General features: G+C 45.9%; 1 long non-coding RNA gene across 1 annotated transcript in view; it reads left to right on the top strand.

The window, feature by feature from the left end:
- LOC128931279 (uncharacterized) overlaps positions 1–23930 on the top strand; it is a 55017-nt gene extending 31087 nt beyond the window's left edge. The window contains exon 5 of the long non-coding RNA XR_013528369.1: positions 23806–23930. This is a non-coding gene — a long non-coding RNA (uncharacterized LOC128931279). The remainder of the gene's footprint in view (positions 1–23805) is intronic.
- Positions 23931–24158: the final 228 nt, after the last annotated feature.

Genomic DNA, 24158 nt, shown 5'->3' with positions numbered 1-24158 from the left:
TGGCTTGGCTGTAACTATGGTTCTCCTTTCTACTTTTAGGAAAACATTTAATTTCCACCCTGGGCATGGTCGGTGCCCAGCTTCCTTGTGGTGCTCTGTTTCTGTCTGCCTTTTGTCTACATGCTGGTGGTGTCAAAGCCAGTAACTATCTGTTTACAGTTTCAGACAGAAGCATTAATTTCCTTTTGAACCTCCTATTTTTCTCCAAGAACTCCCTGCTCAACTGTCTCAACTGTCTCACCGGTGTTTCTTTCTATGTGGAAATGTCTATTTTTTTTCTACAAAATCTGACCACATGCAAATCCCTACACATTCTCTTGTGAGCAGGCAACATGAGAGAAAGACATGTAGGCAGCAAATATCTGCACAGAACAGAGCTCACAGGACAAGTTGTCACAACCCTAAAGCTTCCAGGCCAAACAGCAAGGCAGCTGGGGGTAGCAGAGGGAGCACTGGAAATGGAGGCAGACCAGCATTTGAAATCCGGTTTTGTTACTTACTTCCTCTGTGACCTGGGACAAGTTGCTTCATACTGCTGAGCTCAGTCTTCTTGTCTATAAAATGGGCACAGACTGGTGTACACCACCACAAATGGTGCAGTGGTGTACACCTGTAATTCCAGAACTTTGGGAGGCTGAGGCAGGAGGATCACTTGTGCCCAGGAATTTGAGATCAGCCTGACCAGCATGGTGAAAATCCATCTCTACTAAATATACAAAAATTTGCTGGTGTGGTGGCTCACACCTGTAATCCCAGCACTTTGGGAGGCTGAGGCGGGCAGATCACAAGGTCAGGAGTTCAAGACCAGGCTGGCCAACATAGTACATAGTGAAACCCCATGTCTACTAAAAATACAAAAATTAGCTGGGCATGGTGGCATGCGCCTGTAGTCCCAGCTACTTGATTAAAATAACAGTATATACTGAAGAGTCATTTCTAATTATTAGCTTTGTTTTAATAAAATAAAAGACATGTAAGTGGCAAGTATCTGCCCAGAACAGAGCTCATAGGAGAATCGCTTCAACCCGGGAGGTGGAGGTTGCAGTGAGCCAAGATTGTGCCATTGCACTTCAGGCTGGGAAACAAGAGTGAACCTTCAAAACAAAAATTAACTGGGCATGGTGGCAGGCACCTGTAATCCAAGCTACTTGGGAGGCTGAGGCAGGAGAATTACTTGAACCTGGGAGACAGAGGTTGCAGTGAGCCGAAATTGTGCCACTGCACTCCAGTGTGGGTGACAAGAACAAAACTCTGTAAAAAAAAAAAAAAAGAAGGAAAGAAGGAAGGAAGGAAGGAAAGACAGAAAGAAAAAGAAAGAAAGAAAGAGAAACAGGAGAGAGGAGGGGAGCAGAGGACTCCTGACCTTAAGGGGTCTGCCAACCTTTGCCTGCCAAAGTGCTGGGATTACAGGCATGGGCCGCCGCGCCTGGCCCAGCTTGCTGTTTTAAGAGTCCAGACCCTGGGAAGGGCCTGGTGGCTCACACCTGTAATCCCAGCATTTTGGGAGGCCAAGAAGGAGGGATCACGAGGTCAGGAGTTTTAGACAAGCCTGAATAACATGGTGAAACCCCGTCTCTACTAAAAATACAAAAAAAAAATTAGCTGGGCATGGTGGTGCATGTCTGTAATCCCAGACACTCAGGAGGCAGGAGAATCACTTGAACCCAAAAGGCAGAGGTTGCAGAGAGCTGAGATCACACCGCTGCACTCCAGCCAGGGCTACAGAGCAAGACTCTGTCTCAAAAAAAAAAAAAAAAAAGAGTCCAGACCCTAACTACTCTTGGGAGACATGGTGGGAATAAGGAAGTGGCAGCTGGGCTTTGGAATTCAAATCCTGGCCCCTCCTGGTCACTCGTGTCTCCTGTGTACCAAGGGAAAGATGGAGAAACCAAGGAGATGCGTCCTATGGGGGCCTGGAGAGGGGACTCCATGGGAACATCCATCCATCCATGCTCAGCAATCATTATGTCACCAGAGCACTGGTTAACACATGCATGTACCCATGCTGTCAGACTCACAGTGAACACATGAGTACATGTGTGCATATGTGTGGCTCCACAAGTACACACCTCCCTCACTCACACACTCACAGGTCCACCACCCTGCATTGAATTCCTGGATTTTGTCAGAACCCCATTAGGGCCAGGTGCGGTGGCTCATGCCTGGTAATTCCAGCACTTTGGGAGACTGAGGCAGCTGGATCACTTGAGGTCAGGAGTTTGAGACCAGCCTGGCTAACATGGTGAACCTCTCCCACTAAAAATACAAAAATTAGCCAGGCATGGCAACGCATGCCTGTAATCCCAGCTACTCAGGAGGCTAAGGCAGAAGGATCATTTGAACTCAGGAGGTGGAATTTGCAGTGAGCCAAGATCATGCCACTGCACTCCCACCTGCATGATGGAGCGAGACTCTGTCTCAAAAGAAAAGAACCTCATTAGGCAGAATAGCTAGGTCAAGTGTATGGACTCTGCTCTTGACTATTGGGTTTGAATCCTCATTCTGCCAAATACCAGCCAAGTCTTTGGGCAAATCTTCTCATCTTTCAATCTGCAAATGAGAGTAATAATAGCATCTGTTCTTTTTTTTTTTTTTTTTGTGAGACGGAGTTTCGCTCTTGTTACCCAGGCTGGAGTGCAATGGCGCGATCTCGACTCACTGCAACCTCCGCCTCCTGGGTTCAGGCAATTCTCCTGCCTCAGCCTCCTGAGTAGCTGGGATTACAGGCATGTGCCACCATACCAGCTAATTTTTTGTATCTTTAGTAGAGACAGGGTTTCACCATGTTGACCAGAATGGTCTTGATATCTTGACCTCGTGATCCACCCGCCTCGGCCTCCCAAAGTGCTGGGATTACAGGCTTGAGCCACCGCGCCCGGCCTGCATCTGTTCTTTTGGTTTGTTGGGAGTTTAAAAAATTATAAGGTGTCTGTACTAGAAATTCTAGCTGGTATGGTTTACATATGAGGTCCCTCACACGCACACACAATAAACAGCCTTGAAGTGATGCTATATCCTCAGGAGGTGCTTGTGGCAGCAACACCCACTGAAGAAAAGGAAGGAAGCTGGATTGGGCAGAGGGAAGGGTGGTGCTGTAATCCAGTCTCAGCGGAGGCCTCAGCCAGCCCCGTCAGGAGTTCTGAAGCTGAGATGACCCATCAGAGTGGTTCTGTGTTGAGATGAGGAGGCTGAGTATTTACATCTGTGCTGACCAGTCCAAGCATATGTGCTGCACTGGGAAGGGGCCATGACCTCGGAGTGATGACTCCCTTCAATGTGGCCAAACCACAGAGGGACTCAGCTGTGAGCTGTCAGCAACCAACATCTCCAGCAGCTAGAGAAATGCATGGATTCTAAAGGGACATCAGGCTGGATCCCTTATGTTATATAGCTGGTGGGTGGTGGGAGCATTTTTCCTCCTCTCATGTCTGGACTCCAAAGACCCCTGAAAACAGCCAATCAAGGAACAAGGACCTGAACTTTCCCTGACTTGGGCCTCACACCAAGCTGTTTGCACTTGCTTCTGTATTCCAGGGTACCTTATTCAAACCTCACTATTTCATGTAGCACATTCTTTGAATAATAATAATAAGTGACGTGGCTGGGTGCAGTGGCTCATACTTGTAATCCCAACAGTTTGGGAGGCCAAGGCAGGTGGATCGCTTGAGGTCAGGATTTGGAGACCAGCTTGGGTAACATGGTAAAACCCCCTCTCTACTAAAAAATACAAAAATTGGCCAGGCGTGGTGGAGTACGCCAATAGTCTCAATTATTCAGGAGGCTGAAGGGGGGATTGCTTGAGCCCAGGAGGTGGAGGTTGCCATGAACTGAGATCATGCCGCTGCACTCCAGCCTGGGCTACAGAATGAGACCCTGTTAAAAAAAAAAGTGATATATAAACCAAATCTAAGCACTTTATGGCCAAACGTGGTGGCTCATGCCTGTAATCCAAGCACTTTGGGAGGCTAAGCTGGGTAGATCATCTGAGGTTAGGAATTACAGATCAGCTTGGCCAACATGGCAAAACCCTCTACTAAATATACAAAAATTAGCTGGGCATGGTGGCAGGCATCTGTAATCCTAGCTACTCAGGAGGCTGAGGCACAAAAATCATTTGAACCCAGGAGGTGGAGACTGCAGTGAGCTGAGATTTTGTCACTGCACTCCAGCTTGGGCAACAGAGTGAGACTCTGTCTCATAGAAAATTAAATTAAATTGAAAAATAAACCAGTAGTATGTACGTTATTTATTTATTTATAATTTGAGATAAACTCTCACTCTGTTGTCTAGGCTGGAGTGCAGTAGCACAATCTCAGTGCAATGATGTGATGGTCTCAGCTCACTACAACCTCCACTTCCTGGGTTCAAGTTATTCTCCTATCTCAACTTCCCAAATAGCTAAGATTATAGGTGTATGTCACCAGGTGCAACTAATTTTTGTATTTCTTTTTAGTAGAGACAGGGTTTCACCCTGTTGGCCAAGCTGGTCTTGAACACATGACCTCAAGTGATCCACCAGCCTCAGCCTCCCAAAGTGCTGGGATTACAGTCGAGAGCCACTGGGCCCAGCCTGTTCTAAGTACTTTACATGGATTAACTCATTTAATGCTTACAAGAACTCTATTAGATAAATACAATATTGTTATCTGCACTTTCAGATGAGGAAACTAAGTCACAGAGAGGCTAGGTAATTTACTTAAAGTCACATGGGTTGTATGTGGTGAAGCCAGTTGGTTTCAGAACTCACAGTCTTAACCAGCTTGCCCCTGTGATCAGTGGTGAGTGTTAACATGGATGATGGATATCCATGAGTCAGATGAATGTACAGATGGATGGACAGATGGATGGATGGATGGATGGATGGATGGATGGATGGATGGATGAATGGATGGATGGAAGGATACCTACTGTCCTGGCCTTCTTGGAATGAATGGATGGATGAACAGATGGATGGATGGATACCTACTATCCTGGCCTTCCTGGAATGAATGGATGGATGAATGGATTGATGGATGGATGGATGAATGGACAGATAAATGAATACCTATTATCTGGCCTTCCTGGAATTATCCATCCTATGAATTTCCTCTCCATTCTTGGGATAGCAGCATCTGGGTCCACATCAGCAAGGAGCACAGCTCAGCCCTCCTAGTAAAAAGGACAGATCGAGATCCTCACCTCCTGGAGCTCAGCCCTTGAGCCAAAAGATGATGGGCCAACGTAACTGAATGAGACCTCACTGGCAATGGCAGAATCCCAGGCTTGCCAGCTCTGTGGCCTGAGAAGAGCCTTCCTTGCTGTGCCTCAGAGACCTCATATGTAAAATGCACTAGCTAGAACTTCTAGTCCAGACACCCTACAATGCTTTTAAGTAGCAGCCGGGCCCAGTGGCTCATGCCTGTAATCCCAGCACTATGGGAGGCCAAGGCAGGTGGGGTCAGGAGTTGGAGACCAGCCTGGCCAACATGGTGAAAATCCATCTCTGCTTAAAATACAAAAATTAGCCAGGCATGGTGGTGCATGCCTGTAATCCCAGCTACTCGGAAGGCTGGTGCAAGAGAATCCCTTGAACTCAGGAGACAGAGGTTACAATGAGCCGAGATCATGCCACTCACTTCCAACCTGGGCAACAGGGCGAGACTGCATCTCAAAAAATAAAGAAAGAAAGAAAACTAAAGTGGGAGCTCAGCCCAGGGCATTTGGTGCTCTTTCACCTTTGGAGACCAGGCAATTCCCAGTTCCCTTTTTCGGGGCATCATCTCCCTCTCCACAGCTTTTTTTTGTGGCCTTTTCCAGTATTCTCTCCTTCTTCAGGTACTTTCCTTCCCTTCTCTCACATCCTTTCTGTTGCTCTCAATGCTTCTGGTCTTCACCGTGGACTGGCCATGGCTGCACACGCACTGGGGTTGCTTGACTTTCTCCCTGTCTGGGCATGTGAGTGCTTAACGGCTATTTCCTTTAAGACAGGTGGGGGGGGCGGGAAGATGGACAGGCCGCACTCAGGTATGGGGGGGAGATGCACTGCTGAGGCCATGGTTCTGAGAGGTTCTGAGTCTTGCTGTAACCCAAAAGGACTACGGGAAGATTTTCTGTGACTGTGTTTTGAAGCTCCTAAGGTGTCAATTCCCTAGATCAGCATCCTGCAACCAGGTAATGGAACATGGTGCAAAGAATCCAGTGATCTGGGCTGGGCTCTTTCCCTGACTTTGGGCAAGTCATATCACTTTTCCAGGCCTTAATTTTTCTACCTGTAAAGGAGAGTTTGATCATGCAAAATCGGGCAAAGGGAATTGGATTGCCTGGTTCTAAGCTCAGCTGTACCACTGACCAGTTAAATAACCTTGGAAAAGACACTTACAACTTTGGCCAGGCACAGTAGCTCACGCCTGTAATCTCAGCACTTTGGGAGGCTGAGGCAGGTGGATCACGAGGTCAGGAGTTCGAGACCAGCCTGGCCGGCATGGTGAAACCCTGTCTCTACTAAAAATACAAGAATTAGGCAAAATGGCGGGATTACAAGCGTGAGCACCACACTCAGTTTATAGCAGTTTTTAAGACCCTGGAAAATGGGTATCTCCTTTAGCCCAGTAGCTCTACTGCTGAGACATAAACACAAAAATTTAGCCCAGCATGGTGGCGTGCACCTGTAATCCAAGCTACTTTGAAGGCTGAGGCAAGAGAATTGCTTGAACCTGGCAAATAGAGACTGCAGTGAGCCGAGATCCTGCCACTGCACTCCAGCCTGGGCAACAGAGTGAAACTCTGTCTCAAAAAAAAAAAGGAAGGAAAATGGAGAGCTAGCAGCAAAATAGGCAGAGATGTTTGTTTCTGTGCTTACTTGAGACAAGTTATCACCCTATTTCACAGGCTGGAATGCAGTGGTATCATCATAGTTCACTGTGGCCTCGAATACCATGGTTCAAGTGATCCTCGAGTATCAGCCTCCTCAGCAGCTGGGACTACAGGTGCACACCACCATGCCTGGCTAATTTTAAAATCTGTTGTACAAATGAGGGTCTTGCTCTGTTGCCCAGGCTGGTCTTGAATTCCTGGCCTCAAGCGTTCCATCTGCCTTGGCCTCCCAAAGTGCTGGGATTACAGTTGCGACCCAGCCCTAAAGGTAGAAACTTAGATTCTAGGTGTTCCCATCCAATTTTGCCAAGCAGAACTCCTTCCTTTCCCATCTTTTCTCACCCTCCAGAATGCCTGTGCCCTTCATACTTAATGAAATGTACAGGATGTCTCATGCACTGTGCATGGAGATGTAAAGAAGGATTAACACTTTTTTTTTAGATGGAGTCTCTCTGTCACCCAGGTTGGAGTGCAGTGCCACAATCTTGGCTCACTGCAACCTCCACCTCCCAGGTTCAAGTGATTTTCCTGCCTCAGTCTCCCAAGTAGCTGGGACTACAGGTGTGCTCTACTGTGCCCAGCTAATGCTTGTATTTTTTGTAGAAACAGGGTTTCATTATGTTGGCCAGACTGGTCTTGAACTCCTAGGCTTAAGCAGTCTGTCCACCTTGGCCTCCCAAAGTGCTGGGATTACAGGCGTGAGCCACCACACCTGGCCAGAAGTGTAACACTTTGGAGAAATAATTTGACAGTGATTGTAGGCCAGGCGTGGTGGCTCATGCCCATAATCCTAGCACTTTGGGAGGCCGAGGTGGATGGATCACCTGAGGTCAGGAATTCAAGATCAGCATGGCCATAATGGTGAAACCCCATCTTTAAAAAAAAAATTCTAAAATATTGCCAGGCACCATGTGGCTCACGCCTGTAATCTCAGGACTTTGGGAGGCCGAGGCATATGGATCACTTGAGGTCAGGAATTCAAGACCAGCCTGACCAACATGGTCAAAACCCATCTCTACTAAAAATATAAAATTAGCCAGGCATGGTGGCACATGTCTATAGTCCCAGCTACTTGGGATGCTGAGGCAGGAGAGTCACTTGAACCCGGGAAGAAGAGGTTGTGGTAAACCAAGATTATTCCACTGCACTCCAGACTGGGAGACAGACCAAGACTCCGTCTCAAAAAAAAAAAATTTTTGTAAAATACTAAAAATGTATAAATAGAGCCAGGCACAGTGGCTCATGCCTGTAATCTTAGCACTTTGGGATGCTGAGGTGGGTGGATCACCTGAGGTCAGGAGTTCAAGACCAGCCTGACCATCATGGTGAAACCCCATCTTAAAAAAAAAAAGTTAAAATAAAGAATGTATAAATATATATATTTAGAGATAAGACTTGAAGGAAATAAATTAAAATGTTAACATGGTTGTCTTTGAATGGTATGGGGATTATATTTTATTTCATCAACACTATTTCTTTTCCTTTTTTTAATTATTTTTTATCACCTGGGTGCAGGTGGGCTAAGGCCAAAAAGGGCATTAGCCCAACACTATTTTTTTAAGAAATTTTGTGCTTATTTAATGGACATTGTATTTTCTTTAACAAATAAATATTACAATTATATATTAAAAAGCCACATTTCTTTATTTTTGTTTTTGAGACAGAGTCTTGCTGTGTCACCCAAGCTGGTATGCAGTGGCACGAGCTCCACTCACTGCAACCTCCACCTCCCGGGTTCAAACAATTCTCCTGCTTCAGCCTCCTAAGTACCTGGAATTACAGGTGCCCGCCGACACAACCAGCTAATTTTTTATTTTTGGTAGAGATAGTGTTTCACCATGTTGGCCAGACTGGTCTCGAACTCCTGACCTCAGGTGATCCACCTGCCTCACTTTTCCAAAGTGCAGGGATTACAGGCATGAATCACTGCATCCATCTTTAAACCACATTTCTATTAGCTGTTTTTGTTTTTTTTTTTTTTGTTTTTTGAGATAAGCCACTGTTGCCCAGGCTGGAGTGCAGCGGCACTATCTCAGCTCACTGCAAACTCCACCTCCCGGGTTCAAGCAATTCTCCTGCCTCAGCCTCCTGAGTAGCTGGGATTACAGGGCACACCACCACGCCTGTTTAATTTTTGTATTTTTAGTAGAGATGGGGTTTCACCGTATTGGCTATGCTGGTCTCAAACTCCTGACCTCAACTGATGAAGCTGCCTCGGCCTCCCAAAGTGCTGACATTACAGCCATGAACCACCATGCCTTGCCTAGCCTTTGCTTTTATAAACACCTTCAAAATGAACAAATTTGTTTCTAATATTTACCTACTTCTACTCATGTGAATAGAATTTTAGATATGGAATTGCTGGACCCCAAGGGCTTGTGTATTCCATATTTCAAATTATTGCCATCCAGTAACATAAATATATGTAATTGACCCTCTGCATTTATTTATTCTCCATCCCTGGATTCAACCAACCTTGGATGGAAAATATTTAGAAAAAAAATTGCATTTGTACTGAATGTAGACTTTTTTCCTTATCATTATTCCCTAAAAAACACAGAATAGCAATGATTTACAGGGTGTTGACATTGCATTAGGGATTATAAGTAATCTAGAAAAGACTTAGAGTATACAGAAGGGTATGCAGAGATGATATGCAAATATGATGCCATTTTATATCAGGGACTTGAGCATCTGTGGATTTGGGTATCTGAGGGAGGTCTCAGAATCAATGCCCCAGGGACACTGAATGATGGCTATATATAAAGCACAAGAAGAGAAAAGATGACTGGAAGAAGAAGACCTCATTGTGTTAAGTTGTACCCAAAGTGTTTGTGTGGTATAAGTATGTGAAATGAACAAAAATAAAAATAAAAATGAATAACTTAGCCAAGAAATAAATCATATAAGGCCATATACCTAAATATTAAAAGTGATTTTTTTTTTTTTTTGCTTTACTTTAATGCAGAATCAAGGAAGAAAAAAAATGATATTTTTTCAGTGGAGCCACAGTTATTATTATTTTATTTTTATTTATTTGTGTTTTTTTTGAGACGGAGTTTCACTGTTGTTACCCAGACTGGAGTGCAATGGCATGATCTCAGTTCACCGCAACCTCCACCTCCTGGGTTTAAGCAATTCTCCTGCCTCAGCCTCCTGAGTAGCAGGGATTACAGGTGCACACCACCATGTCCAACTAATTTTTGTATTTTTAGTAGAGAAGGGATTTCACCTTGTTGACTAGGATGGTCTCGATCTCTTGACCTCGTGATCCATCCACCTCGGCCTCCCAAAGTCCTGGGATTATAGGCGTGAGCCACCATGCCCGGCCGACTATTTTTATTTTTTTTAAAGATGGGGTTTCATCATGTTGATCAGGCTGGTGAGCCACAGTTTTATATTTTCTCGGTGTCTTATATCAAATATTAATTTATTTTCTGAAGCCGGGCGTGGTAGCTCACACCTGTAATCCCAGCACTTTGACAGGCTGAGGTGGGCAGATCACAAGGTCAGAAGATCGAGACCATCCTGGCTAACACTGTGAAACCCCACCTTTGTTTTTTTTTTTTTTTTAATTAGCAGAGTATCACTTTGTCGCCCAGGCTGTCACCCAGGCTGGAGTTCAGTGTTGGGATCTCGGCTCACAGCAACCTCCGCTTCCCAGGTTCTTGCAATTCTCCTGCCTCAGCTTTCCGAGTAGTTGGGCCTACAGGCGCAGGCCACCATGCCTGGCTAATCTTTTGTATTTAGTAGAGACGGGGTTTCACCATGTTGCCCAGGCTGGTCTCCAACTCCTGAGCTCAGGCAATCTGCCCACTTCCACCTCCCAAGGTGCTGGGATTACAGGCATGAGCCACCATGCCCTTCTGAAACCCTGACTTAAAAAATAAAATAAAATAAATAAATACATAAACAATTTCTTTTCTGTAATCAGCAAACACTACCATGGATACTATGAAAACTAATCTTGTACTTTTTCATTTAAAAAAGCAATACATAGTCATTTTAATAAGTTTAAAATTTTTAAAGAATATATAAAGAAAATGTTATTAATGTCCTTTTCTTTACTTTTAAATTTACCCCTTGGCCAGGCGCAGTGGCTCACGCCTGTAATCCCAGCAGTTTGGGAAGCAGACATCGGCGGATCACCTGAGATGAGATCAGCCTGGCCAACATGGTGAAACCCCATCTCTACTAAAAATACAAAAATTAGCCAGGTGTGGTGGCACATGCCTGTAGTCCCAGCTACTTGGGAAGCTGAGGCACGAGAATCACTTGAACCCTGGAAGTGGAGGTTGCAGGGAGCTGAGATGGTGCCACTGCACTTCAGCCTGGCGGACAGAGTGAGACTCCATAAGTAAATAAGTGAATAAACTTACCGATTGAAATAAACAATGTTAAAGGACTGGGTAGGGATCTTTTCACTCTTTTTCTATAATAGAGTGTGTTATTTTTACATCAGAAATGCATTTTAAAACCTTAAAAAATGTGTTGAGGCTGGGCACGGTGGCTCACACCTGTAATCCTAGCACTTTGGGAGGCTAAGGTGGGTGGATCACAAGGTCATAAGTTCAAGACCCTTTGGGAGGTCGAGGCGGGTGGATCACTAGGTCAAGAGATGGAGACCATCTCGGTCAACATGGTGAAACCCCGTCTCTACTAAAAATACAAAAAATTAGCTGGGCATGGTTGCACATGACTGTAATCCCAGCTACTCAGGAAGCTGAGGCAGGAGAATTGCCTGAATCCAGGAGGCGGAGGTTGCAGTGATCTCGCCATTGCACTCCAGCCTGGGTAACAGGAGCGAAACTCCATCTCAAAAACAAACAAACAAACAAACAAAAAAACAAGTTCAAGACCAGCCTGGCCAAGATGGTGAAATCCCTTCTCTACGAAAAATACAAAAATTAGCTAGGCACAGTAGCAGGCGCCTGCAATCCCAGCTACTCGGGAGGCTGAGGCAGGAGAATTCCTTGAACCTGGGAGACAGAGGTAGTGAGCTGAGATCGTGCCACTGCACTCCAGCCTGGGCAATAGAGTGAGACTCCATCTCAAAAAAAAAAATGTGTTGAACGACCCCTGCCTGGCCCTTCAGCAGATCACCCTGGCTACCTCCAGCCCTGCCAAGTTGTGTGCCCTCTTTCTGCATCCAAACAACTTGCCCTCAAAGAAACCTACTTGGGGCCCTGCTTCCTGGAGGCACCTGAGCCTCTGCCTTGGCCCAAGTTCAGCAGAAATCAAGGCCAGGCCCAGGAAGCCTTGGCCCCAGCTCTGGCCTGATCCAGGCCTGGGAGAGCCAGTGTTCCTCCCCAGCCTCAGGAGTGAGGGGCCGGTGCCAGGTGAGGCCCTGGGATCCCAGAGAGGCTCCCTGAGAGGCTCCCTCCCACCGGCTTCTCTAGGAGAAATTAAGAGTGAAATCCTCCTTCTTGTGACCCTGTGCTCCAGGCCCGGACTGATTTACACATGAAAAGTCTACAGAGGGCCTGGGCTTTCTCCTTTTCACATTCACAATGAGGCGTGGCCTATACATAAAACCTCTCTGAGAAAAAAGAGGCTTCAAAAAATGCACGTGGTGTGTGTGTGTGTGTGTGTGTGTGTGAGAGAGAGAGAGAGAGAGAGAGAGAGAGAGAGAGAGAGCCCGGGAGGGAGAGAGACCAGAGGGAGAGGAAGAGTTTGAAAGGGCCAGAACAGGGAAGGAGTATGAATAAAAGCTGGTGTTTACTGAGTGCTTACTGCTTACTGGATGCCAGGCAGCCATCCTCAAAGCAACCCTGTAAGGGCAGTGTTAGTTAGGGTTCCCATTTTACAGATGAAGAAACCGAGGTTCAAGGAGGGCAAGAGTTGCCCAAGATAATACAGTGAATTAAGGGGAAAGCTTGGACTCAGAAAGTGGGATGAATATCAGATTCAAATGATGGCCCAGGTGCAGTGGCTCACGCCTGAAATCCCAGCACTTTGGGAAGCTGAGGTGGGCCAAGGTCAGGAGTTTGAGACCAGCCTGGCCAACATGATGAAACCACATCTCCACTAAAAATACAAAAATTAGCTGGGTGTGGTAGAACGCACCTGTAATCGCAGCTACTCAGGAGGCTGAGGCAGGATAATTGCTTGAACCTGGGAATCAGAGGTTGCAGTGAGCCTAGATCACTCCACTGCACTCCAGCCCTGGTGAAAGAGCAAGGTTCTGACTCACAAAAGAGAGAGAGAGATTTAAATGATGATCTGTGTCTTGATTGTGATGATGATTGCAGGACTATGCGCTTGTCACACACATATTAAAAAGGGAGAGCCAGGCATGGTGGCTCACGCCTGTAATCCGAACACTTTCGGAGGCTGAGGCAGGTGGATCACCTGAGGTCAGGAGTTCGAGACCAGCCTGAAACATTGAGAAACCCAGTCTCTACTAAAAATACAAAATTAGCTGGGCATGGTGGCATGCACCTGTAATCCCAGCTACTCAGGAGGCTGATGCAGGAGAATCAGAGAAACCTACCCCTGCAGCATGGGCAATAAGAGCAAAACTCTCTCAAAAAAAAAGAAAGAAAGGGAGAATTTTACTCTCTGTATACTGCAATAATCATGACTTTTATCATTTTTAATTTTATTTATTTATTTTTGAGAATAAGTTTTATTTATTTATTTGGAGTCTCACTGTGTTGCCCAAGATGGAGTGCAGTGGCATGATCTCAGCTCACTGCAACCTCTGCCTCCCAGATTCAAGCAATTCTCCTGCCTCAGCCTCCTGAGAAGCTGGGACTACAGGCGAGAATGCCACCATGCCCAGCTGACTTTTGTATTTTTAGTAGAGATGGGATTTTGCCCTGTTGAACAGGCTGGTGTCAATCTGCTGATCTCAGGTGATCCACCTGCCTCAGCCTCCCAAAGTACGGGGATTACAGGTGTGACACTGCACCCTACCAATCCAGACTTTTTAAAAGGTAAAATAAAATAGGCCAGGCACAGGGTCTCGTGTCTGTAATCTCAGCACTTTGGAAGCCGAGGTGAGAGGATCTCTTGAGCTCAGGAGTTCAAGACCAGCCTGGGCAACATGACAAGGCCCTGTCTCTACAAAAAATACAAAAATTAACTGGGCACAGTGGCACATGTCTACTGTCCCCACTACTGAGGAGGCTGAGATGGGAGGTTTGCTGGAGCCTAGGGAATTGAGGCTGCAGTGAGTTCTGTTTCCACCACTGCACTCCAGCCTGGACAATGGAGTGAGACCCTGTCTCAAAATAAAAAAATAATAATAGTGATAAAATATAATACATGCCAAAAAAAAAAAAAAACAGAGGCCACTGGGGAGTGATTGGTGAGGTATCCTGGATGCTTGGGCCCTCTCTGTACCATTCCTTCTAGGAGGGCTGTTACCTAATTTGCCTCTGTATCCCCAGGCTCAGGGCTCAATAATGGGCAATTTAGATATTAGGGAAATGTTTGCTTGATTAATGGAATACATGATCTATGTAATTCTCTCTAGACTCATTTTGCCATCCATAAAATGAGAAAATGATGAAACACTACAGGAAACACCACCTAATTAGCCTCAAAGGTCACCTCCTCTGGGAAGTCTTCCTGGATTTCCGTCCACCCCCAGACTGGTCAAGGGTCTCTTCTGGCCTCACAGAGCCAGGTTGTGTTCCCATCCCTTCACTGATTATAGTGTATAATACTTGTCTGGTTCTGCTCCATGAGGACACCTGTGCCTCTGCCTTGACTCAGGTTCAGTAGAAATCAAGGCTAGGCCTAGAAAGCCCTGGGAAATGTTCCATGTGAATATTCAAGTTCTCTGCGGTAGCACCCATGTCTGTTTTACTTCTCTCTGTACCCTCAGTACCCAGCCCCTAGCATGTAGAATGTCTAAGAAGTTAATGAATTAATGCATTTATGAGTTCTGGTCTCAGATTCAAATGTGAATCATGTCCAGATGTGGCGGCTCACGCCTGCAATTCCAGCACTTTGGGAGGCCGAGGAGGGTGGATCGCCTGAGGTCAGGAGTTTGAGAACCAGCCTGGACAACATGGAGAAACCCATCTCTACTAAATATGAAGATTAGCTGGGTGTGATGGCACATGCCTGTAGTCCCAGCTACTTGGGTGTCTGGGGTAGGAGAATTGCTTGAGGCTGAAAGGCAGAGGTTGCGGTGAGCCGAGATTGCATCACTGCACTCCAGCCTGGGCAACAAGAGTGAAACGCCAACTCAAAAAAACAGAAAGCGAATCACGCTGGTGTTGGCTGGGGCTGGGTGAGGGTCTCAGGCAGCAGACACTTCCAGGGTAGAAATCCCTGTGCAGTAGAGATGAGTTGAAAGACCTGACTTCCAGAGCCCCAGAAAAACAATCAGAGGGCAGATGGTTTGGGGAAAGGGGGAGGTTCTGGTGAGCGGGCAATCTGCGTGCATCTGTTTGAGGCTGAGAGTGGGGTGGGGCACATGGATATGGTGAGGTCCCAGCTCTGGTACTTCTCAGCTGTCATTCAGCCCCACCAACCCTCGGTCTCCATATCTGTGCAGTGGGCAGGGAACATAATGATACCCGCTTCTACTTTAACATGTTTATTCGGCCCTGCACAGGGCTTCACGCCTGTAATCCAAGCACTTTGGGAGGCCAGGGTGGGCGGATCAGAAGGTCAGGAGTTAAAGGGTTCATAGAGAAATCCTGTCTCTACTAAAAATACAAAAAATTAGCCAGGCATGGTGGCACATGCCTGTAATCCCCACTACTCGGGAGGCTGAGGTAGGAGAATTGCTTGAACCTGGGAGGCAGAGGTTATGGTGAGCCAAGGTTGTGCCATTGCACTCCAGCATGGGCAACAAGAGCAAAACTCCGTCTCAAAAAAAAAAAAAGTTTTCTCAGAGGGTTAAGGTACACAGTGCGATCAAAGTGCCTAATCAGAAATAGTTTGTATTTTACTTATTTATTTATTTGGCAACTGAGTCTCGCTCTGTTGCCCAGGCTGGAGTGCAGTGGTGTCATTTTGACTCACTGCAGCCTCTACCTTTTGGATTCAAGGGATTCTCCTGTCTCAGCCTTCCAAGTAGCTTGGATTACAGGTTTTTTTAATTTTTAGTAGAGATGGGGTTTCACCCTGTTGGTCAGGCTGGTCTCCTGACCTCAAATGATCTGCCCACCTCGGCCTCCCAAAGTACTGGGATTATAGGTACTTATTTATTTTTATAGAGATGGGGGGATGTCCTACTATGTTGCCCAGGCTGGTCTCGAATTCCTGGACTCAAGCAATCCTCCTGCCTGAAGCCTCCCAGAGTGCTGTGATTACAGGCATGAGCCGCTGTTCCCAGCCAGAAATATTTAAAAATTTTAAACCCCCTAACACCTTTTCCTCATTTCTCCCAAATGTTTTTTCTTCTTTCTTTCTTTCTTTTTTTTGAGACAAAGTCTCACTCAGTTGCCCAGGCTGGAGTACACTGGCACGATCATGGCTCACAACAGCCTCAGTCTCCTGAGCTCAAGCCATCCTCCTAGCTCAGCCTCCTGAGTAGCTGGAACTACAGGCACACCACCATGTCCAGCTAATTTAAACATGTTCTGTAGAGACAGGAGTCTCACTATATTCCCCAGAGTGTTCTTCAACGCTTAGACTCAAGTAGTCTCCCACCTCCACCTCCCAAAGTGCTGGGATTACAGGTGTGAGTTACCACATCCCGCTCCACTGTTTTTCATCCTAATTTAAGCTGCCACTCATGAATTCCTAAAAACAATATTAGCTATTCCTACCATGTAGTGAGTGTCTTCTGGGTGTCAGGCACTGTGCCTACACATATCGTTTAATTTAACCTTCACAGTCATTCTGTGGGGTAGGTTTGTTATTGTTCTTATCAAAGAAGAAATAGATCCAAAGAGGTGCAGTGGCTTTTCTGATCTCACCCAGTCTCTGAGTGGTAAGCCTGTGAGGTGAGCCATCTGTTAACTTCAGGGAACACCAGAATCCTTTGGAGGGCTTGTTCAAACACAGATTTCCGGGCCCCACCCCAAAGTGTCTGATGTAGCAGTTCTGGAGCGGATCCCAAGAATTCACATTTCTAGCAAGTTCCCAGGCAATGTTGGCGCTGCGGGTCCTGAGGCACTTTGAGAAATACTCCCTAATACCAAGATCTCTCCACTGTCATTATCCCAATTAGGCATGTTATGTCAAGTCCAGCCTTTTACAATATGCTCAATTCAAGGAATTTGAAGTCTAGTACAATTCATTTAGCCCTTGGCACATATGAACCTATAGTCTCAATTAAGTCTGACAAATGAAAAGACCACACATCCCAACTTTCATGTACAATAAAGGTGCAAAAAGCTAGAAAATGCAAAAAAGTAAGAAGGACAGAATCAGTCACTCCAATTACTCCAGTGAGTCACTTTCTGTTATACGTGGTTGTATAGGAGAAGCTTTCTGCACTAACCAAGTCACTGGATTAAACATTCATGGGAGGTCAGACATGGTGGCTTACTCCTGTAATCCCAGTGACTTGGGAGGCTGAAGTAGGAGGATCACTTGAAGCCAGGAGTTCAGAAGTAGCCAGGGCAACTTGGCAAGGCCCTCATCTTTATTAAAAAAAATTCCCTGGAGTTGGCTTACGAGATTAACCAATGCTTTCATTGCCCACTGTAAAATCTAGAACAATGTGAGGCTTACAGCAGCTGGTGGGTCCATTTCTAGTGTGATCAGCCACTAACTCCTGCTGAGTGAAGATGTGACCATGTGCTTATCAAGAGTCAGGTGGGTTGGTTCTCCTATCAGTTGCTTTTTTTTTTTTTTTTTTGAGATGGAGTCTCATTCTGTTGCCCTCTGCCTCCCAAGTTCAAGTGATTCACCTGCCTCAGCTTCCCAAGTAGCTGGGATTACAGGCACAGACCACCATGCCCTGCTAATTTTTGTATTTTTAGTAGGGATGATGTTGAACAGGCTGGTCTTGAACACCTGACTTCAAAAAAAAAAGTTATCCATCCACCTCAGCCTCCCAAAGTGCTGGGATTACAGGTGTGAGCCACTGTGCCTGGCTATCAGTTATTCTTGTAATTAAATCATATAATTATATAGGACAAACTGATGAAATATGAGTGTTTTCCCACAGATAAGATGGATGTTTCTATGAATGCAGCTGAATGCTTTGGAAAGACTCTAAAAAGTTAATTGGGACATATCATTACACATCTGTCCAAACCCATAGAATGTGCAGCCTCAAGAAGGAGCCCTAATGTGAACTAGACAAGAATGCTAATGCCTCAGCGTAGGTTTCTGTGTTGTAACAAAAACACCACTCATGGGCTGGGTGCAGTGGCTCACACCTGTAATCCCAGCACTTTTGGAGGCTGAGGTGGGCAGATCACCTGAGGTCAGGAGTTTGAGACCAGCCCGGACAACATGGTGAAACCTCATCTCTACTAAAAATACAAAAATTAGCCAGGCAGGGTGGCAGCCACCTGTAATCCCAGCTACTCGAGAGACTGAGGCAGGAGAATCACTTGAACCCAAGAGGCGGAAGTTGCTGTGAGCCAAGATCAGGCCACTGCAATCCAGCCTGAGCAACAGAGCAAGACTCAGCCTCAAAAAAACAAAAAACAAAACAAACAAAAAGCACCACTCATGTAGGGCATATTGATAATGGGGGAAGCTGTGTCTGTGTCGGGGGAGGGAACAGATGTATGGGAAATCTCTGTACCTTCTGCTTACTATTGCTGTGAACCTAAAACTGCTCCACAAAGGCAGGGTAGGTGGTGCAAGCCTGTTATCCCAGCACTTTTTGAGGCAGACCACCTGAGGTCAGGAGTTCGAGACCAGGATGGCCAACATGGTGGAACCCGTTCTCTATCAAAATACAAAAATTAGCCAGGCATACACCTGTAATTCCAGCTACTCAGGAAGCTGAGACAGGAGAATTGTTTGAACCCAGAGGCAGAAGTTGCAGTGAACGGCATTCATGCCACTGCACTCCAACCTGGGCAACAAGAGTGAAACTCTGTCTCTAAATAAACAAATAAATAAATAGTTGTAATAATGATAATAGTAATAATAATAGGATCCAGAAGTTTCAGGACTTCTGGATCAGGCACTGTCCTAAAAGTTTTATCTCATGTAATCTTTTTGCAGGTTTATAATCCAGGCATGGTTATTATCACTTCCATTTTCCTGATGAGAAAACTGAGGCTTAGAGAGGCTAAATGACTTGCTCACGTTGCACAGCCTGAAAGTTAAGCCCATGGTGTCCAATTTACCATGGCAAACACCACAGCCTACCACTACCCTAACTCCATTACAGAAGAGTATAAACATACAACTTCCTTGAGGTTTCTTCCCTCCTTCCTTCCTTCCCTCCCTCCTTCCCTCCCTCCCTCCCTCCTTCCTTCCCTCCTTCTTTCCTTCCTTCCCTCTTCCTTTCTTCCCCACTCCACCTCCCTCCCTCCCTCTTTCTCTCCTTCCTTCCTTCCTTCCTTTCTTTTAAAACCAAGTCTCACTCTGTCACCCAGGTTGGAGGGCAATGGTGTGATCTTGGCTCACCGCAACCTCGGTCCCCTGGGTTAAAGCAATTCTCCTGCCTCAGCTTTCCAAGTAGCTGAGACTAAAGCCTCCTGCCACCATGCCCTGCTAATTTTTCCTTTTTTAGTAGAAACAGGATGTTACTATATTGACCAGGCTGGTTTTGAACTCCTGACCTCAGGTGATCCACCCACCTCAGCCTCTTAAAATGCTGAGATTGCAGGCATGAGCCACCATGCCTGGTCTATGGGGCTCTTTCAAGGGCAAACTCAAGTTTCTGTTTGTTTGTTTGAGATGGAGTCTCACACTGTGTCCCAGCTGGAGTGCAGTGGCATGATCTCAGCTCACTGCAACCTCTACCTCCCAGGTTCAAGAGATTCTCCTGCCTCAGTCCTCTGGGTAGGTGGGATTGCAGGCACCTTCCACCATGTCCAGCTAATTTTTACATTTTTAGTACAGACAGGGTTTCACCATGTTGGTCAGGCTGGTCTCAAACTCTTGACCTTATGATCTGCCTGCCTCGTCCTCCCAAAGTGCTGGGATTACAGGTGAGAGCCACCACACCTGGCCAGGAACATTTTCTATATGGATTATGGGGGTTGTCAGGGAAGGCTTTTGGGAGGAGGTAACTTTTTTTTTTGAGACAGAGTTTCACTGTTTTTGCCCAGGCTGGAGTGCAATGGTGCAATCTTAGCTCATCACAATCTCTGCCTTCCTGGCTTAAGTGATTCTTCTGCCTCAGCCTCCTGAGTAGCTGATTACAGGCATGCATCACCATGCCCAGCTAATTTTATATTTTTAGTAGAGATGGGGCTTCTCCATGTTGGTGAGGCTGGTCTCGAACTCCTAAACTCAGGTGATCCGCCCACCTTGGCTTCCCAAAGTGCTGGAATTACAGGCATGAGCCACCGCACCCGGCCAAGGTAAATTTTTTTTTTTTTTTTTACAGACAGTGTCTCTTCATGTCACCCAAGCTAGTTTAGAACTCCTGGGCTCAAGTGATCCTCCTGCCTTAGCCTCCCAAAGTGCTGGGATTACGGGCATGAGCCACCAGGCCCAGCCAGAGGTGACCTTTTAAGATGAGACCTGAGGGGTGAGTAGGAGTGAGCTGGTCAACGAGAAGAGGGAAGAGACAGAGCAATGCAGAAACCCCAGTCCTTGCCCTTCAAAAGTTGACAGCCGGGTGAGCAGAAGGGATATAGTAACTCAGGATAGCAGAGTGATGCTCCAGGAGGTTGTGGAGGTGAAAGAAGCCCTGACTCAGCCTGAGGAATGCAGGCGACTTTGCCCAGGATGGCCATGTTTTCCAACACCTGGAAATAAGCGCAGGCTGCATCACAACCTGGGTGAAGAGAATGGTGTTCAAGAGAATCAGGGCTGGCCAGGAGCAAGGGAGGGGTATCCTAAGTGTTAAAAACCTCCGATCAGCCAACTAGTGGTGGGCGGAAGGCCCATTCAACTTCAGATCTGATCTTGATACTGTTTTCACCTCCATTGTCAATGCTAAGCCTTTGTTTGAACTAAGTCCTTCTATCTGAAGTCCTTTGTGACCCGGCAGCAAGTGGTATAAATGGTGACGTTTAAATAAGTGGAAGATTCCTTAGTAAAGACAGGGTTTTGCCGTGTTGGCCAGGCTGGTCTCAAACTCCTGATCTCAAGTGATCCACCCACTTCAGCCTCCTAAATTGCTGGGACTACAGGAATGACACACTGCACCCAGCTATGTCTTTTATTTTTTGTAGAGAGAGGGTCTTGTCTTGATCTTTGTCACCCAGGCTAGTCTTGAACTTCTGGCCTCAAACAATCCTCCCACCTTGGACTTTCAAAGTGTTGGGATTACCTGGCTTGGCCTATGTTTTTTATTTGTATAAGTTTGTGGGGCACGTGTGTAATTTTGTTACATGCATAGGTTTCCTAGAGCTCAAGGCAGAGCATTTAGAGTATCCATGACCCAAATAACATACATTATATGCATTCACTATTTGCCTGTCCTCCTCTCAACTCCCACCCTTGAATTTTCTTATGAAATCTTCTTAGGATCTAGGATCACTGCAACCTCTGCTTGCTGGGCTCAAGTGATCCTCCCACTCACCTCAGCCTCCCAAGTAGCTGGAACTACAGGCTCACACCACCGTTCCCTGCTAATTTTTGGTTTTTTTTTGGTAGAGAGAAGGTTTTGCCCTGTTGCCCAGGCTGATGTCAAACTCCTGGGCTCAAGTGATCCACCTGCCTAAGCCTTTCAAAGTGCTGGGATTACAGGCATGAGCCACTGAGCTTGGCCTGTTTGTTTTTTGAGTTAGGATCTTGCTATGTTGCCTAGGCTGCCCTTGAATTCCTGATCCTCCTGACTCAGCCTCCCAGGTAGCTGGGACTATAGGTGTGTTCCATCCAGCTGGGCTGGAATTTATAATCTAGTGAAAGAGTTTAACAACAGAGCAAACTTAAAACACACAAACAAAAACCTAACATGATACTTGCTGTAGAAAAAGGAAGGGGTGCTTGAGCCCAGGAGTTAAAGACCAGCTTGGGCAACATGGTGAAACCCTATCTCTACAAAAATTACAAAAATTAGCCAAGCATGATGGTGCACATTTGTAATCCCAGCTCTTTGGGAGGCAGGGGAAGACAGATTACTTGAGGCCAGGAGTTCAGACCATCCTAGCCAACATGGCAAAACCCTGTCTCTACAAAAAACACAAAAATTAGCTGGGTGTAGTGGCACACAACTGTAGTCCCAGCTAATTGGGAGGCTGAGTCACAAGAACTGCTTGAACCTGGGAAGCTGGGGTTGCTGTGAGCTGAGACCATGCCACTATACTCCAGCCAAAAAGAGTGAGACTGTGTCTCAAAAAAAATTTAAAAATAGAAATAAAAATAAAGCCTGAGACATGGTGGTACATGCCAGTAGTCCCAGCTACATGGGAGGCTGAGGCAGGAGAATTGCCTGAGTCTGGGAAGTGGAGGTTTCAGTAAGCCAAGATTGTGCCACTGAACTCCAGCGTGGGTGACAGCTAGACTCTGTCTCAAATAAATAAATAAATAAATAAATAAAAACCCTGAAGCTGAACATGGTGGCTCATGCCTGTAATCTCAGCATTTTGGGAAGCCAAGGCAGGCAGATCACTTGAGGTCAGGAGCTCGAGATTAGCCTGGCCAACATGGTGAAACCCCTGTCTCTACTTAAAATGCAGAAATTAGCTGGGTGTGGTGGTGCACACCTGTAGTTTCAGCTACACGGGAGGCTGAGGCAGAAGAATCGCTCACACCAGGGAGGTGGAGGCTGCAGTGAGCCGAGATCTTGCCACTGCACTCCAGCCTGGGTGACAGAGCAAGACTCCATCCCAAAAAAGAAAAAGTAAAGCCTGAGAACAGTCTCTGTTACAAGCAGCGTTTAAATCGACTTCCTCTCCACCCCAGTCATTTGTACTGCTTTCTGCCAACTTCAAGATAAAGTAATATCAAGACCAATGCCATGTATGTAACTTGAGAATAATGTATAATTAAATTACACTTTAAGTCAAATTATGCTTGATTTAAATTATACTTCAAATTAAGGAGAGAAAGCAACTATCCAAGACCAGGCTTACAGCGAGCAGGTTCCCTTCTCCTAAGAGCTGATATGTTTATAATTACTGTGGCTCCTCAGAATGAAATTTGACCTCATGGAAGTGCATAACCCATGAATCCTGTAGCCAGAGTCTTAAATTGGAGGATAATGCTGATGTTTCAGGTCTCCAAAAATAGGAAAGATCCATAATATAAGCCTCGGCCAATATGTGAAAGAAGGCAAAGCCCACAAATGGAAACAAGGTTACAGGTGCCATTTCAATAAACAATAGCTCTAATACCGAGCCAATGGCACACTTTTACCTTAAAGTTATTTCAGTCTGAAGTTGTTTCTTTTTTTCTTTTTATTTATTTCTACCTGAAGTTGTTACAAATGGTTTATCATCAGAAGAAAAGCAGTAACAGCAAAATGACAGTATCTTCTATGTAAAAACAATTTATTATTTTTTATAATTATTTTTATTTATTTATTTATTATTTTATTTTTGTGAGACAGAGTCTCACTCTGTTGGCCAGGCTGGAGTGCAATGGCACAATCTCGGCTCACTGCAATCTCCTCCTACCGCGTTCAAGCGATTCTCCTGCCTTAGCCTCCTGAGTAGCTGGGATTACATAAGTGTGCCACCATACCCGGCTAATTTTTGTATTTTTAGTAGAGACAGGGTTTCACCATGTTGACCAGGCTGGTTTTGAACTCCTGGTGATCCACCCACCTTGGCCTCCCAAAGCGCTGGGATTACAGGTGTGAGCCACCGCTCACAGGGTCTCACTCTGTCACCCAGGTTGGAGTGCAGCAGTGCTCACTGTGCTCAAATAATCCTCCTACTTCAACCCCCTAAGCAGCTGGGATTACAGACATTCACCACCATGCCCTGCTAATTTTTTTTTTTTTTTCTATAGAGGTGAGAGTCTCCCTTTGTTTCCCAGGCTGGTCTTGAACACCTGGCTTCAAGCGATCCTTCCACCTCAGCCTCTAAAAGGGCTGGAATTACAGGCATGATCCACCATGCCTGGCTTTACTATCCACACTAGAAAGTTCATGAGCAACCGACTACTTCGGAGGAAACAAATGGTCATTGATGTTCTTCACCCCAGGAAGGCAACAGGCCTAAGACAGAAATTCGGGAAAAACTAGCCAAAATGTACAAGACCATACGGATGTCATCTTTGTATTTGGATTCAGAACTCATTTTGGTGGTGGCAAGACAACTGGCTGTGGCATGATTGATGATTCCCTGGATTATGCAAAGAAA

This window comes from Callithrix jacchus, chromosome 17, assembly GCF_049354715.1.
Source record: "Callithrix jacchus isolate 240 chromosome 17, calJac240_pri, whole genome shotgun sequence".
Lineage (NCBI taxonomy): Eukaryota > Metazoa > Chordata > Mammalia > Primates > Cebidae > Callithrix > Callithrix jacchus.
This window is presented reverse-complemented; position numbering and strand designations above follow the sequence as displayed.